Here is a 14,377-nt window from a genome sequence, read left to right as displayed (position 1 = left end):
TTGCTGTGTAATAAATTATCACAAGCTAAGAGACTTAAAAAAAAAGGCACATTTATTATCTTTCAATTACTGTGGGTCAGAGTCTGGCCGACTAAGCTGGATCCTCTGGTCGGGATCTCACAAGGCTGAAATCCAAGTGTCAGCCAGGCTGTGTTCCTTTCGGGAGCTTGGGGTCCTCTTCCAAACTTGCATGGTTGGTGGCAGAATTCAATTCCTTGCTATTGGAAGACTGAGGTCCCCCTCTTCTCGCTGGCTGTCCATGGGGGCTGCCTGTGGCTCCTTATCGTGTATCCTTCTCACAGGCTCTCATTCAACCCCTCTCACAACACTGCAGCAGCTGCTTCTTCTAGGCTAGGAGGAGAATCTCTACTCCAGTCTGCTAAGAGGAAGTCTTCCATAACATGACCTACTCACTGGAGCCAGTGTCCCATCATCTTTTCCACACTCCATTTGCTTGAAGAAAGTTGCAGGTTCCAACTACATTCAAGAGGAAAGGGTTATAGAAAGGCATAAGTCATTGGGGGCCACTGGAGTGTCTATCAGTCATACCAACAGCCACTACTTACACTGAAAGAAGGTATTTTTGTAGAGCTTCCACCCTGTAAATTTGCCATTATGTATTGCTAAGTCTTTCTCTTTACATGTGAGGAAACTTACCCCTGAATGTTTCAAATCACTAATGTGTTGGGGAAAATCTTGTATAAAGCAACTTTTTTTTTTTTTTTTTTGAGGAAGGTTAGCCCTGAGCTAACATCTGCCACCAAGTCCTCCTCTTTTTGCTGAGGAAGACTGGCCCTGAACTAATATCCATGCCCATCTTCCTCTACTATATAGGGGAGACGCCTGTCACAGCATGGCTTGACAAGCGGTGTGTAGGTCTGCACCCGGGATCTGAACTGGTGAACCACAGGCCACCAAAGCAGAAAATGTGAACTTAATGGCTTCGCCACCCAGCCAACCAAGAAATAACATATTTTTCATATTTTAATCACCTTACTCCTCTGTTTACCAATTGGATGGGAGACAATTTAGGTTAAAAAAGTGAGTTGCAGCGAAACACTTATTTGTCTCACTTTGTACACCAAATAGCCTCTGAGTCCTAATGTAATAAGATAAGGTGGGTGAAAAAAGCAAAAAATTAGCAGGCAGTGGGTATCATTGAGGTAGATGGGATGGGATAGGATATGGCTCAAAGTTCACTGGTTTGGAACTTCATTATGATGAGAATTATGAGGATGGGTGGAGTTATGGGGGCCAGGGAGATATTTTGCAGGATGTAGGGTCATGTAATAGATAAAGTGTGAGAAAATTTTAAATATAATGTATCATTTTTCAAAAGTACTGTATTTAATTTAAGGCTGTAGAGATTGAAGAAATTCGTAAATACCTTTATATTAATTCCTATGTTCTTGATTAATAATGTTAATAAATAATCTAAAGAAATACCAGTTCCATCAGCTCTCCTTCCTCAGTTCTCTATTGTGTATGGTTTTATATACAGGTGATGTTTATTTTCTATTCAATCTGTAAATATCTGTTTTCTAAGTGGCATGTTTAATTCCTTAACATTGATGGTGATTCCTGTTATATTTGGATTCAATTACACCAGGTTATTTTGTCTTGCCTATTCATGATGCTTCCTATTTGGTTTGCTCATTTTCTCTCTGGTCTTTGTTTCTTTCTGTTGAAAAGTTTACTATCATTTTAATTATCATTCCTTTTAAGGTAATTTCTCTTTTCTTTTGCTATTGAGATTGTTTTTCCCTGTAGGTGTATACAATTCATATAGCTGTACATTTATTGTTTATCTTGCTTGAGACTTATTAGATCTCTTAAATATGAGAATTCCTGCAATTAATTTTCAAAAACCCTAGCCATTATCTCTGTGATTGTTGTCACAACACTGTAACTTCTCTTTCCACACTCTATCTTTTTTTAAAATTTATTTCTTAAAGATTGGCACCTGAGCTAACATCTTTTGCCAATCTTCTCTCTTTTTCTTTTCTTCTTCTTCTCTCCAAAATACCCCCACCCACACACACATAGTTGTATATTCTAGTTGTAGGTCCTTCTGGTTCTGCTATGTGTGATGCCACCTCAGCATGGCCTGATGAGCGGTGCCAGGTACATGCCCAGGATCCAAACCGGCAAAATCCTGGGCCACTGAAGCGGAGTGCCGGAACTTAACCACTCAGCCACAGGGCTGGCCCCAGTACTCCATCTATCTTAATCTTTCTCCCATACTTTTGCCTTCTGTCTGTGCTCTACATTTTAATTTTTCTTATAAAGAAATTCAAGTAATTTTCTTTTTAAAAAATATCTGCCTCTTTCCTTTTGTCATAATGTCTTTTCATTTCAACTATTCCTTTTATTTCTGCAAACATTTTAAACAGAAATTTAAATGTATTATATTCTCATTCAGATCCCTCACTCAGGGTTAGGTATCTCAGGAGAATAGTTTTAATCAGTTCCACAGGAAGGAAAGGGAAGAGAAGAATCCTTGGGCCATCTGTGCTAGTCGGTGGACAATTTTTCTAGTTGCTGTAGCCCTCTGTCGGTTCCAGCCTTGTGCAGGGCTCTCAACTCCAACAGAGCACATGAAGTAAGCCCAAGGCCTTGTTTTCTGTCTACACAAGGACACTGAAACCCCAACCAAATATGACAGAGGCAAGGACCTCCTTGCCTTTCTTCCCCTCCTGTCCAGCCCCCAGGGCAGCAGGAAGAGATGCTTAGAGCTCTGGGTTTTGTTCTCTTCATTTCAGTACCTGGTGATTTAACTCTTCATTGTTAAGCGCTCTTTTGTGCCTTTGAAATACGTTTTCATTACACTTTACCCAGCCTTCCCAGGTATTTGTAGCAGGAGTGTTTTCAGATCGTCATAGTAGAAACATTCTTTGTTATTTTTCTAGTTAAAACTTTTCAGATTGCTTTATTGTCTGTGCTCCTGAGAGGACTCCTCCCATTCGTTTCAACTACTGACTTTAATATTAGCGTATTTCTTCAAGTGCTTTGTATGTTTCTGCAATCTCTCTTGGCTGAAATTGTTTTTAAGGGTCTTATGCCAAGTTGTGGGAATGTTCCCAGGGGTTAGTTATAAGCTTTCTTCCACGGAAGCCCTCTCTATTTTATAAGACTGGTTTTCAGTTGATTCATTGGCTCAAGGTATTCACAATTTTAGTAGCTAATATTAGCACTCCACAGCTAGACCCAGCTCAAGCTTCTGTCTTCTAGCCTTGGCCTAATGATGGGGTATCTCTAGTCACCTTCCCACCTAATGCTTTCACTGTAGTTACTGCTGCTGCTATCGTTGCTGTTGTTTTCTTTCTTGGCATTTGTGGGGGAAGAAGATTGTTACTCTTCTTCACTACATATGGGTTTCCTATGGGTGTTCCATCCTAGATCCAAGGTATACATCTTTCTCCAATAACCTGTGTTCCTTTTGAGGTCATCTCGCACTTAATGCTATGGCTTAAAAGTCCATCGTCACTACTGGCACTTTGAATTTATTTGCTTCTGTGATTGTCTGTATATCTCATAAATATTTCTTGTTGCAGTTTATCTGGCAGTTATGTTTTTAAGAAGTGTGAGGGGGCAGAGGCTTCTTGTTCAGCTCAGTTTGCATAGTAACCAGAAATTAAAAAGTAGTGAATAGACAAAAACAAAAAACTCCTGCTTCTAAGTAAATTGTAAGTAGTGGCAGCTCGTCTGTCCTAGAACAGCATCCAAAAAAGCCCAAAAGGCAAAAACCCAGATCCATCACATTATTAAAGATGTCATAAAGCTGTAGAAGCAAAGAGGATGAGATAAACTAAAATTCCAGACCGGGAAGAACCTTGCTGGGTGAGCTGAGATAGCTAACCATTCGCCAAATGGAGATGGGCGGCGACTATGCTGTCATGGTTAGTGTGTCCTTACTCTGACAACGAGGAACCAGTAGAGTTTTGATAGCTGCATGGGCTGGATGACAGATTTGGGTGTAGAAGGTAGTCAGTTTTCTCTAGAAATCTTTTGCTGGAATCAGGGGCAGCCTGGGATACTGGAGGCCTAGAATGGAAATACAGAGACAAGTCTTTCTCAGGCTCCCAATATAAATGAGCCAAAGCCTCAGTGGAGGGAAGAATTCAAACAAACATATCATAGTTGTTTCTCTGGAAAGAGATGAGCAGAGGTGCAAAGAGACCAAATAAACCTGCACTTTCAACTTCATCTGGCTCAGCTGTGGTTTGGATGGAGGTGAGCAGCACCGATCGCCTCTGCCCAATGGAGGAGAGGGTAAATTCTCTGGAAGGAAATCATACTGAGTGTCTTCTCTGAACATAGTGAAACTGAACTAGAAATCAGTAACTGCAAGTAAGTTTGGAGAGTAAGAAACACACTTCTAAAAAGCCTCCTTGTCAGAGAAAAATTCATAAGGAATTCTTTAAAATTTCGAATGGGAGGAAATTTTTAAAACTATGTATTAAAACTTAAGGTATGTAGCTAAATTTGTAACTACAAGAGCAGATATTAGAAAAGTAGAAACCAATTATTAAAATTCCATCTTAGGAAGATGAAAAAATACGACAAAATGAATCCCAAAAATTGAAAGAAAGAGATAAGAAAGAAAAGGGCAGAAATAAATAAAATAGAATATAGGCATACAATTTAGTCAACAAAGACTAAAGCTGGTTCCTTGAAAAGTAATAAAATTGATAAGTACCTGGCAAAATTGATCAAGAAAAAGGAAGGTAAAACAAATTTCCAGTATCAGGTATGAAAAAGGAGACATCATGCTACAGATCTTCCAGACGTTAAAAAGATAATGAGAATATATTCCAAACAACCTTATGCTTATTACTAAAAAATTCAATGAATTGAAAAAAAATCTTTAAAAAAACTGAACTTACCATTATTGAAATAAGAAGAATAGAAAAGATGAATATTCCTATACCTTATTAAAAGACATCTTTTGAACTTTCCTGTAAAGAAAACTTCAAGATGAGGTAGATACTCTGGTGAACTTTTCTAAACATTAAAAAAAAAATAATACCAAATCTTTTACAAAATCTTTCAGAGACAGACAGAACAAACTTCCCAGCTTACTTTATAAAGCCAGCATAATGCAGATACGAGAACTTGAAAAGGATATTATAAGAGAAGAAAATTGCAGGCCGATATATCTCAGGAAAACATACAACTGCTGTAGAAAATATTATCAAATTATAATGAAACTTAAACAAAATATTATGAAAGCTGTATATAAAAATATATCATGATTCAAGTGACATTTATCCCAGGAATTCAAGATTGATTTAACATTTGAAAAGCAATCAATAGGATTCACCACATTAGCAGAATAAAGGAAAAATAAATATAACCACCTCAATAGATGCAGAAAAGTAATTTGACATAATTCAATACCAATTCATAATAAAACTCCCAGCATGGTAGTAAAGTTAAAATTAAAAGATGAAAACCTCATTCATGTACCACTCAGACTCTTGAAATTCCTCTTCCTTCTGGTGGAGTTGCAAACTCACACTTGCTGACCTTTGACCTTTGCTTAGCACTTTGGTTGCCTCAAATCTCATTGGCCTCAATTACCCCACAGGATCCTCACAGCGACCAAGCAAGCTTGCCTACTTCAGATCAATTCAATTTTAAGTGCATTGACTTATCACCTAATGTACCAGCACTGAGCTCATAAGATACTTGTCATCAGTACAGGGAAAAAAGCAGGAAGACAGCCAAAGAGATGAATACTTTAACAAACTTAAAAATGTTTGTGCTTTAAAAGACACTATAAAGAAAATGAAAAGACGTACAAAATGGGAGAAAATATTTGCAAATTATTTATCTGATTAAAGACTTGTATAGAATATATAAAGAACACTTACAACTTGATAATAGAAAGACAAATAACCCAATTTGAAAATGGGTAAAGAATTTGAATAGACATTTCTACAAGGAAGATATACAAATGGCCAATAAGTACATGAAAAGATATTCAACTTCATCATTAGTCATCAGGGAAATGTAATCAAATCACAATGAGATATTACTTCATGCTAGTATCAAAAAGTTATCTAATAACAAGTGTTGACAATGATGTGGAGAAATTGGTGGGGATACACTACTGGTGGGAATGTAAAATGATGCAGAAGCTTTAGAAACAGTCTGAAAGTTCTTCAAACGGTTGAACTTAGAGCTATCTTATGATACAGCAATTCCATACCTTGGTTTATGTACTGAGAGAAATTAAAACACGTGTCTACACAAAAACTTGCTTCTGGATATTTACAGCAGCATAATTCACAGCCAAAATAAGAGCCAAAAGCTATAAATAAACCAAAGGCCATCAACTGATGAATAGATAAGCAAAATGTGGTCTATCCATGAAATGGAATAGCATTCAACCATAAAAAGGAATGAAGCACATTTACATGGTATAACTACATGCTAAAACTTGGATGAATCTTGAAAACATTATGCTAAGTGAAAGAAAGAAGTTACAAGAGTCCAGATATTATATGATTCCATTCGTATGGATGTCCAAAATAGGAAAATCTATAGAGACAGAAAGTAGATTAGTGGTTACTTAGGACTAGGCGAGGGCTGGTAACTAAAGGACGGTAGACAAAGGGTTCTTTTTGAAGTAGTGAAAATATTCTAAAATTGACTCCGTTTTATTACACATATCTGTGAATGACTAAAAACCATTGAATTGTACACTTTAAATAGTGAATTGTATGTTACATGAATTGTATCTCAATTAAGCTGTTAAAACAAGGAATGTCGGGGCCAGCCCTGTGGCACAGTGGTTAAGTTCACACATTCCCCTTTGGTGGCCTGAGGTTCACGAGTTTGGATCCTGGGCGCGGACCTATGCACCACTTATCAAGCCATGCTGTGGCAGGCATCCCACATATAAAGTAGAGGAAGATGGGCACAGATGTTCGCTCAGGGCTAATCTTCCTAAAAAAAGAAAAAAACAACGAATGTCATATAAAGGGAATCCTCAGGGAAAATAAGACCCAAGGACGATATGTGTAGTATAAAGAAAAAATAACAAAGCAATACAATGAGTGCTATTTAGTATAAAGAATACAAACCTGGCATCTCAAATGGACTCTGTTGTGAACACTCCTGATCTCCTGACTATAGTCTCTGACTTTAACCACCAGAGGCTGTCTTCTTACTTGGTTAATAGAGACATCATCACCTACTCTAAAAGTTGTTTTTAGAATTAACTGAAAAAATGTGTGAATATGATTTGCACAGTGCCTGGCACACAGCAAGTTCTCCAAAAATGTCTTAATTTCCAATTCCACCTCCCTATTCTATTACAGTGGAGTCACGTTAAAAGTCCCAGGTATCAAGTACAAGGGAGCAGCAACTTCTGCCAAAAAGGGACTAGGAGTGGTGCCAAGGGGAGTGAGCTCTGAGATGGGTTGAAGAATGCTGAGGATTTTGCCAGGAGAGATCAGTGGGGGTTGGAGGGGGAGATGAAAGGTAAAGCCAAAGAGGTTTATTCCCCCTGGAGCAATGGGGTGAAAATGTGTGGTAGATATTGAGAGTTGTTTATTTCCATTTTAGAGGCAAGTAAACTGAGGCTTAGGAGGGTAAGTGACAGATCAAAGTCCCACAATTGGTATATGGCAAAGGTGAGGTAGGACCACAGATCTGACTCCACGTCTGAAACATCTTTCCAGTGAAAAATGGAAATGTAGTTTCCCATCAAAATTTCCATAGGTAGAAACAGTTGTCATTCATGATGCAGAGCCTCACGATATCCTAATTCTCAAGTTACCCCATTTTGGTCAGGATGAGCGCTCCTCACTCTACATTCTTACAGATCCTGCTACCATATTCTCCATGAGACTGCGAGCCTCAGAGCAGGAACTATGTCTAATTCAATATCCAGCAAGACAGAAATATTCACGATGAGAATAAAATGTGTTAAGTAAAATGTATTCAATTGTGGAAGATGTAATAATAAATCTTGAGTCTTCTTAAAGTGTAAACATCCTGAAAGTGTCTTAAAGGACAAATCATTTTTAAAACATGACTAGCCGAGACTCGTCAAAAAACCAGAGTGATTTCCAAATATTTTGAACAAAAAAGCATACACCGTCTGATGCATTTAGAGAGGCTAGGAATGAAAAATAAGTGTTGGTATCAAATATTCATTGGGATATGTAATGCAAAGATTTCTTTTGCAACAGAATAATGTTGTAATTCCCCTCCTGTGACTACTCAAAATATAAAATTCTCTGCAATTCTAAGAGAAGCTCCTTTATAATAAATAGATGATGCCTGTGCTTCCTTTGTAAGAGCACCTAATGGTAGTACTTCAGTTTTTATCCCTCTCTGCTGTCATAAAAGTATATTTCAAATCTTTTTGGGCTGAAATGTTCAAAGACACCTAACATCTTCATGCAAATGTATTTAAAAATTATTCCCAGTAATAATGAAATCCCTAACACAAGGTCAAAAAGATATCTGTAAAAGTTTTCTGCAGGTTTATTTCACAGTGTCCACATACATCCACAGGTGAACAGTAGCTCTGATTGCATTCAATGGATTATTAGAAGTACATTATCCCTGGGGCCAGCCCAGTGGTGCAGTGGTTAAGCTCACACGTTCCACTTCGGCGGGCTGGAGTTCACGGGTTCAGATCCCAGGTGTGAACATGGCACCACTTGGCAAGGCATGCTGTGGTAGGCGTCCCACATATAGAGGAGAGGAAGATTGGCACAGATCTTAGCTCAGGGCCAGTCTTCCTCAGCAAAAAGAGGAGGATTGGCAGTAGTTAGCTCAGGGCTAATCTTCCTTAAAAAAAGTACATTATCCTTTCCATATTTCAAACTTGTCATTTCAAAGATGCTATCTGCATATGTTCTTAAGAAGGTTTTGAGCATGTGTGGTTTGTGTGTATGTGTGTGTGTGTGCTGTTTGTTAGGGGATGGGATCTTTAGCTAGCTTTCTTTCTCTGACAGGCTCTATGTTACCATTTTTTTCTTGCCACTTCTTCATCCCTTTCTTCCACAATTTGGTAAGTATGACCTATAATATTTAGAAATAAATTGCATTTTAAATGTATATTTCTATCTTGTTATATTTTGATATTACATTTCAGTGGCATATCTTAATATTATATTAAATGTTAAATTGTGTTTCATCTGTAGCAGATGTGATTGGTGGCTTGTTCAATCCCTTTTACTGGACCAGTGCATCCAACCCTCACCTACTGTGTTTGGTGGTTGCTTGTGACACATAGTCTCCTCCCTTTTTTCAGAATTGTCCTCAGATGAATGGAGATAGCTCACTCTGGAGGCCATGGCCCTCATTCACCTGAGAGGCCCATGCCTGACTCATGTGGGCGTACAAACAGCTGCGCCTCTTAGCTGAAGGCAAGGACAGCCACGTGGTAACACGTTTCAGAGTGCTTCACGGATGAGGCCAGGGCTAGACTTAATCTGAGATGCCCATGCTCAGTCTCTTCTCTATTTCTATCCTACTCTCTCCTCTCCCTCACAGATTTTTTCTGAGGAGCAGCCCCTCACTGAATCACCTGTAAACAAATTCCTGTCTCAGCCTCTGTTTCTGGAAAAGCTGACCTTAGTCACCATCCCTCCAGACCACCATGTCTATCCACTTATATTTATTCAGTACTCATCGAGACTTTACTTTGGGGCCAAGGACTGCCTTGAAGACTTCCTTTAATCCCAACAACTATCCCATGAGGTGAGAGATATTTCTTTGTTTCTCTACATTCTCATATCAGTGGAAATGGAGTCAGAGACTTCCTAACTAATGTAACAATTATGCCTGAGATATCATGCAACCATTCCCTCAGGAAATATTTATTAAATGTATAGAAGGCAGAAACATAAGCTAAACCATAACATAACATTATATAACATAGCATAAAAGATTCTAAACATTTTCAAGTTGCTAAGAACAAAGTCCTAAACAAGATCGGCTCCCTGCCCTCGTGCCCAGGGGATGCAGGGTGGGAAGTGTCGAGTATGAAGAAAATACACGCAGAAATTACTAATTAATTATATTGCGTATGTGTGTCCGTGATACTTTCCAAGCAGTCAAAGTGTGGGATTGGATGATAATGTAAAATAGGGGCTCTGCACCAGTCAGAGACATCAAGGAAATATACTTGGGGGATGTGACACTTAAGAGGAGACCTAAATGAGTAGGAGCTATTCAAGTGAAGAAGCGGGGTAAAATTAGTTCAAGGAATAGAGATCCGAATATGTGAAATACCTGAAACAAAAGGGGATACATGGATACAAGCAACATGAACATGAAGAAAATGGCGTGAACTGGTGCTACAAAGGTAAGCAGGTGCCACAATCACACAGGGTGCATGCAGAATGTTGGATTTTTAGAAATGATGGGATATTATCAAATATTTGTAAGCATGAATGTGATATGTTTCAATTTATCTGTTGAACAAACTACCCCAAAACGCAGTGGCTTTAAAAAACAATTTTATTTTTCTTGGTCATGAGTCTATGGATCAGGAATTCATCCATAGGGACTAATTCTTACTGCTGCTAGGTCTTGTGAATACAAGTTTTTGGCCTTGATGTTGTTTATTAGTTGGGGGCATTTTAATTCTCCTTCTTGTCATCTCTTCCTCTAACTTGTTAGTCATCCTTCAAGGTTACTCTTCCACATGGCTTCTCTCTTGAAAAGGGCATTTGCAGTTCTTTCCACAGTAGCCATGCCCTGAGGGAGTGAATGCAGAAAGAAGAGGTGGAGATCCAGAACTGACAGTCACTTCTGCCATATTCTATTGATCAAAGAAAGTCACAGGACAGTTTAAATTCAAGGGATGGGGAAATAGCCACACCTCTTGATGGGAGGTTCATCGTGTGTAGGGTTGGAAGGTCTTGCTGGCAGCCATCTTTGCAGAATTTACTATAAGACTCTTAAAAAAATATCTATTTTAAATGTTTATTTTGGCTGCCTGTGACAAAAATGAACTAGAGTGTCCAGAAGAGACCCGTTGTGAAATTAACATAATAATCCAGCCTAGAGATAATGGGGACTTTGTTGAAAATGATGGGAGTAGGGATGCAATGGAGTGAACTAACTGTAGAAATATTTAGGAAGAAGAATCAACAGTACTGGAAAAAAATGGAACACAGTTGGCAAAAAGATCAAAATGCATTTGAAAGATATATATTATTAAAATAAGGATTGTTTATATAAACGGCCATTTTTTTTTCCGCATGGGCTTCTGATAATTTAAGTGAATTTTTGCAGTTTAGAATTACGTTGAATCACTCTATCCTTAGAGGAAATTCTTAGATCTGGTGGGAGTGTAAACTAGTGTTACTTTAAGAGGAAAATTTGAGAATATCTATCAAAAATCAAAATGCACGTACATATTGACCTAGTAATATTATTTCAGTCATTTGTCCCAGAGAAAACTCCCCACGTGTACAGAATAGAATGTACAAAGATGTTCTTTAGGGGCACCACATATAAGAAAATCAGTGGAAATCACCTAAATATCCTTCAATAGAAGATTGGATTAAAAAACTCTACTACGCTCATATTGTGGAATATTTGACAAACTTTCAAAGGAAGTAGATCTATATCAACTGCCATGAAAAAAAACTTACGGCATATTTTAAATGAAAAAGTGTGTTGCAGAAAAATGTGCAGGATACCTTTGTCTTTATGTCATAAATATAGATATATAAAAACATAAAATGTTCTGTTATGTAAATAATATAAAATATTATTTATATTTTTATTTACACACCCAGGATGTTATGTTAGCATAAGTGATATGCTAAAAGGTAACAAAGTTGAAAGAAAGACTCAACTTTCTACCTTATGTATTTTTCTGTTGGATTTTTAAAACCTAGGCACATGTAGTATTTTTTAAACTTGAAAACAATAAATAAGGAGGAAAAATTTGTGTTAAAGAATTTTTATTTGAGGTAAAAGTATTTTGTGGAATTTCTGAAGCGTCCTGATATACACTCTCTTGATGCATTAACCATCCTTGGTCTACGATTGATTTTTCTCTAGTCTTTTCATAATTTTGTCCAAATCTTGTATTACTCACTACAAAATGATTTCCTCTGAGTATATAGTTGGTGATATAGGAGAAAAGTTGGACGATATGTATGCCTTTATGAACAGATTTGGGAAGCCAATACTCAGAACTGCAGTTCCCCAGTTTACTTTTATTTCAAGTTAATGAGATTATGCACCTGATAATTACTTTCCTTCAGGTCTCTCTTCACCAGGACTCAAAGCTAATTTAATGATATGAATTCTTTTCCTCTCTATTCTGAGGCAGTAAGAAAGGTGGATCTTGTCCTTTAAAAAGCACTTGAAATATTCTTTCTAAAAACATTTCAATTTATCTAGACACGTGTCAGTGGCATTTTCATTGTTTCCACCTACTTTGTAAACGCGGAGAGGTCTCCTGTTTATTTTGTAGAATATATTTCTTAAGAATTATTATGGGACTAAGCTCTCCCTTTGGATGGAGGGGTATGGTGATGGGAGTTGCTAGGTCCCCATCACTATGGTGCATTTTTATAAAAGAATCTTAAATCTTTGGGAATAAAACTAACCAACAAAACTATTACAAAATAAAACTATATTGGAATATTATAATTTGATATGTTACATTGTGTGTAGCTCTTGCCAGAGGAACGTATTTAGCTGTGCTGCGAAAGTTGGCCAGTAATGTTAAGTCTAGTCATCAGACCCAACATTCTGAAAGTTTAAAATTTCTAAATTGTTGATTGGGAAAGCATCTTCACAGATGTTTTCACTGACTTTTCCTGTAGCCAGACTGTTTTGACCAATGATTTTCCCATGATTGGGGAATATATATTGCAACCGTTGGGGCCCAAGGCAGGCTGCCCCAACATATCTCACAGCAGCATACTGATTATTTTGAATTAAGCTTACTTGAGAAGCAGCCAATGCAAAAGGGGCATTGCTCCCTCCACTCTCTGTGCCTCCTGAAAGCAGAAATTAAATCTCCCAGGTGACAGGAACCCTTCCCACACCAGGAGATAGAAAGCCTTATCAATAGAGCTAGGGAATTCAGGGCTGAGAAGCCTATCTAAACAAACCTTGTTACTTTTACCAGTTTACTACCTCAAGTCCAGACTCTGCTCAAATCAACACTAGTTACATATCTCAGACCTAAGTTTCTTTGTCCTCTCAATTCCTCACAAATTTATTGTTTATTTATGTAAAAGATATAAAAACAGCCGGTCTTTCCCATCTCAAGGAGCATCATTTCTCTATGATCTCCCATGTACACCTATTAAATTGGTTTTTCTCCTGTTAATCTAGTCTTGCGTCAATTTTATTATTAGTTCAGCCATAAGAAATCAAGAAGGGTAAAGGAGGAAATTTCCATCTTCCTGACTCAACTATCCCTTTAACAGGTTTATGTATATACATACATATGTATATATTTATTTTTAGGGATTCAGTATGTTTCCAAGATTGAGTTATTCTTTGCTGTGAGGCACAAAAAGAAATATCAAGAATGGTAAATCTCCTTTAAGGGGAGGGCAATTAACAAACAATAAAAATAGACATTGATCAGATGTTAAACTGTGAATATTACACCAAGTCCATATAAAGCAACTGATATGAATTATTTATGCTATCATTCTCCAAAGTAATTTATTAGGTTTTATGAAAAATTAATTATGAAAAGGATCTTCAAAAGTCAAATTACTTTGACAAGCTCTTGGATTAATAATGTTAAACAGGGTATAAAGGGTGCTTTAATGCAGGAGTACACAGTATCTAAATATTGCAATGTATTTGGTATAATTAAAGAAGGGGTTATGCAGCATTTGCCAAACTCTGTAAATGTAGAAATCTTCCCACAGAGCATTGCTTGGCAGCAAAATTTAGGAATCATAGGTAGATAAATAGATAGATAAAAAAGAAATAAATTGGACTTGTGAATAAATTTAAATAATACTACTGTATCAAACATTTTTTATTAAGGCTTGATGTAAAACAACTGAGAAAAAACTAAGTAAGTAAAACATCTTCATTTTAAAATATTTCACATTTTATTAGTCCATGGTCACTTATAAAACTGCATATTATAAACTTAATTTGAAATTTTTTACCAAGAAGAGAGCTTCCTGATTTGTTGCTTCATTTCCTCTTTCAAATGAAAATTAGGAATGAGATATCACCTTACAGCTTCAGAACGCCTATAATTACCAAGACAAAAAGTACAAATGCTGCAGAGAATGTGGAGAAAAAGGAACCCTCATATACTGCTAGTAGGAATGCAAACTGGTGCAGCCATTATGGAAAACAGTATCGAGATTTCTCAAAAAATTAAACATAGAAATACCATGAGATC

Source organism: Equus przewalskii, chromosome 15, assembly GCF_037783145.1.
Source record: "Equus przewalskii isolate Varuska chromosome 15, EquPr2, whole genome shotgun sequence".
NCBI lineage: Eukaryota > Metazoa > Chordata > Mammalia > Perissodactyla > Equidae > Equus > Equus przewalskii.
Note: the sequence above shows the minus strand (reverse complement) of the source record.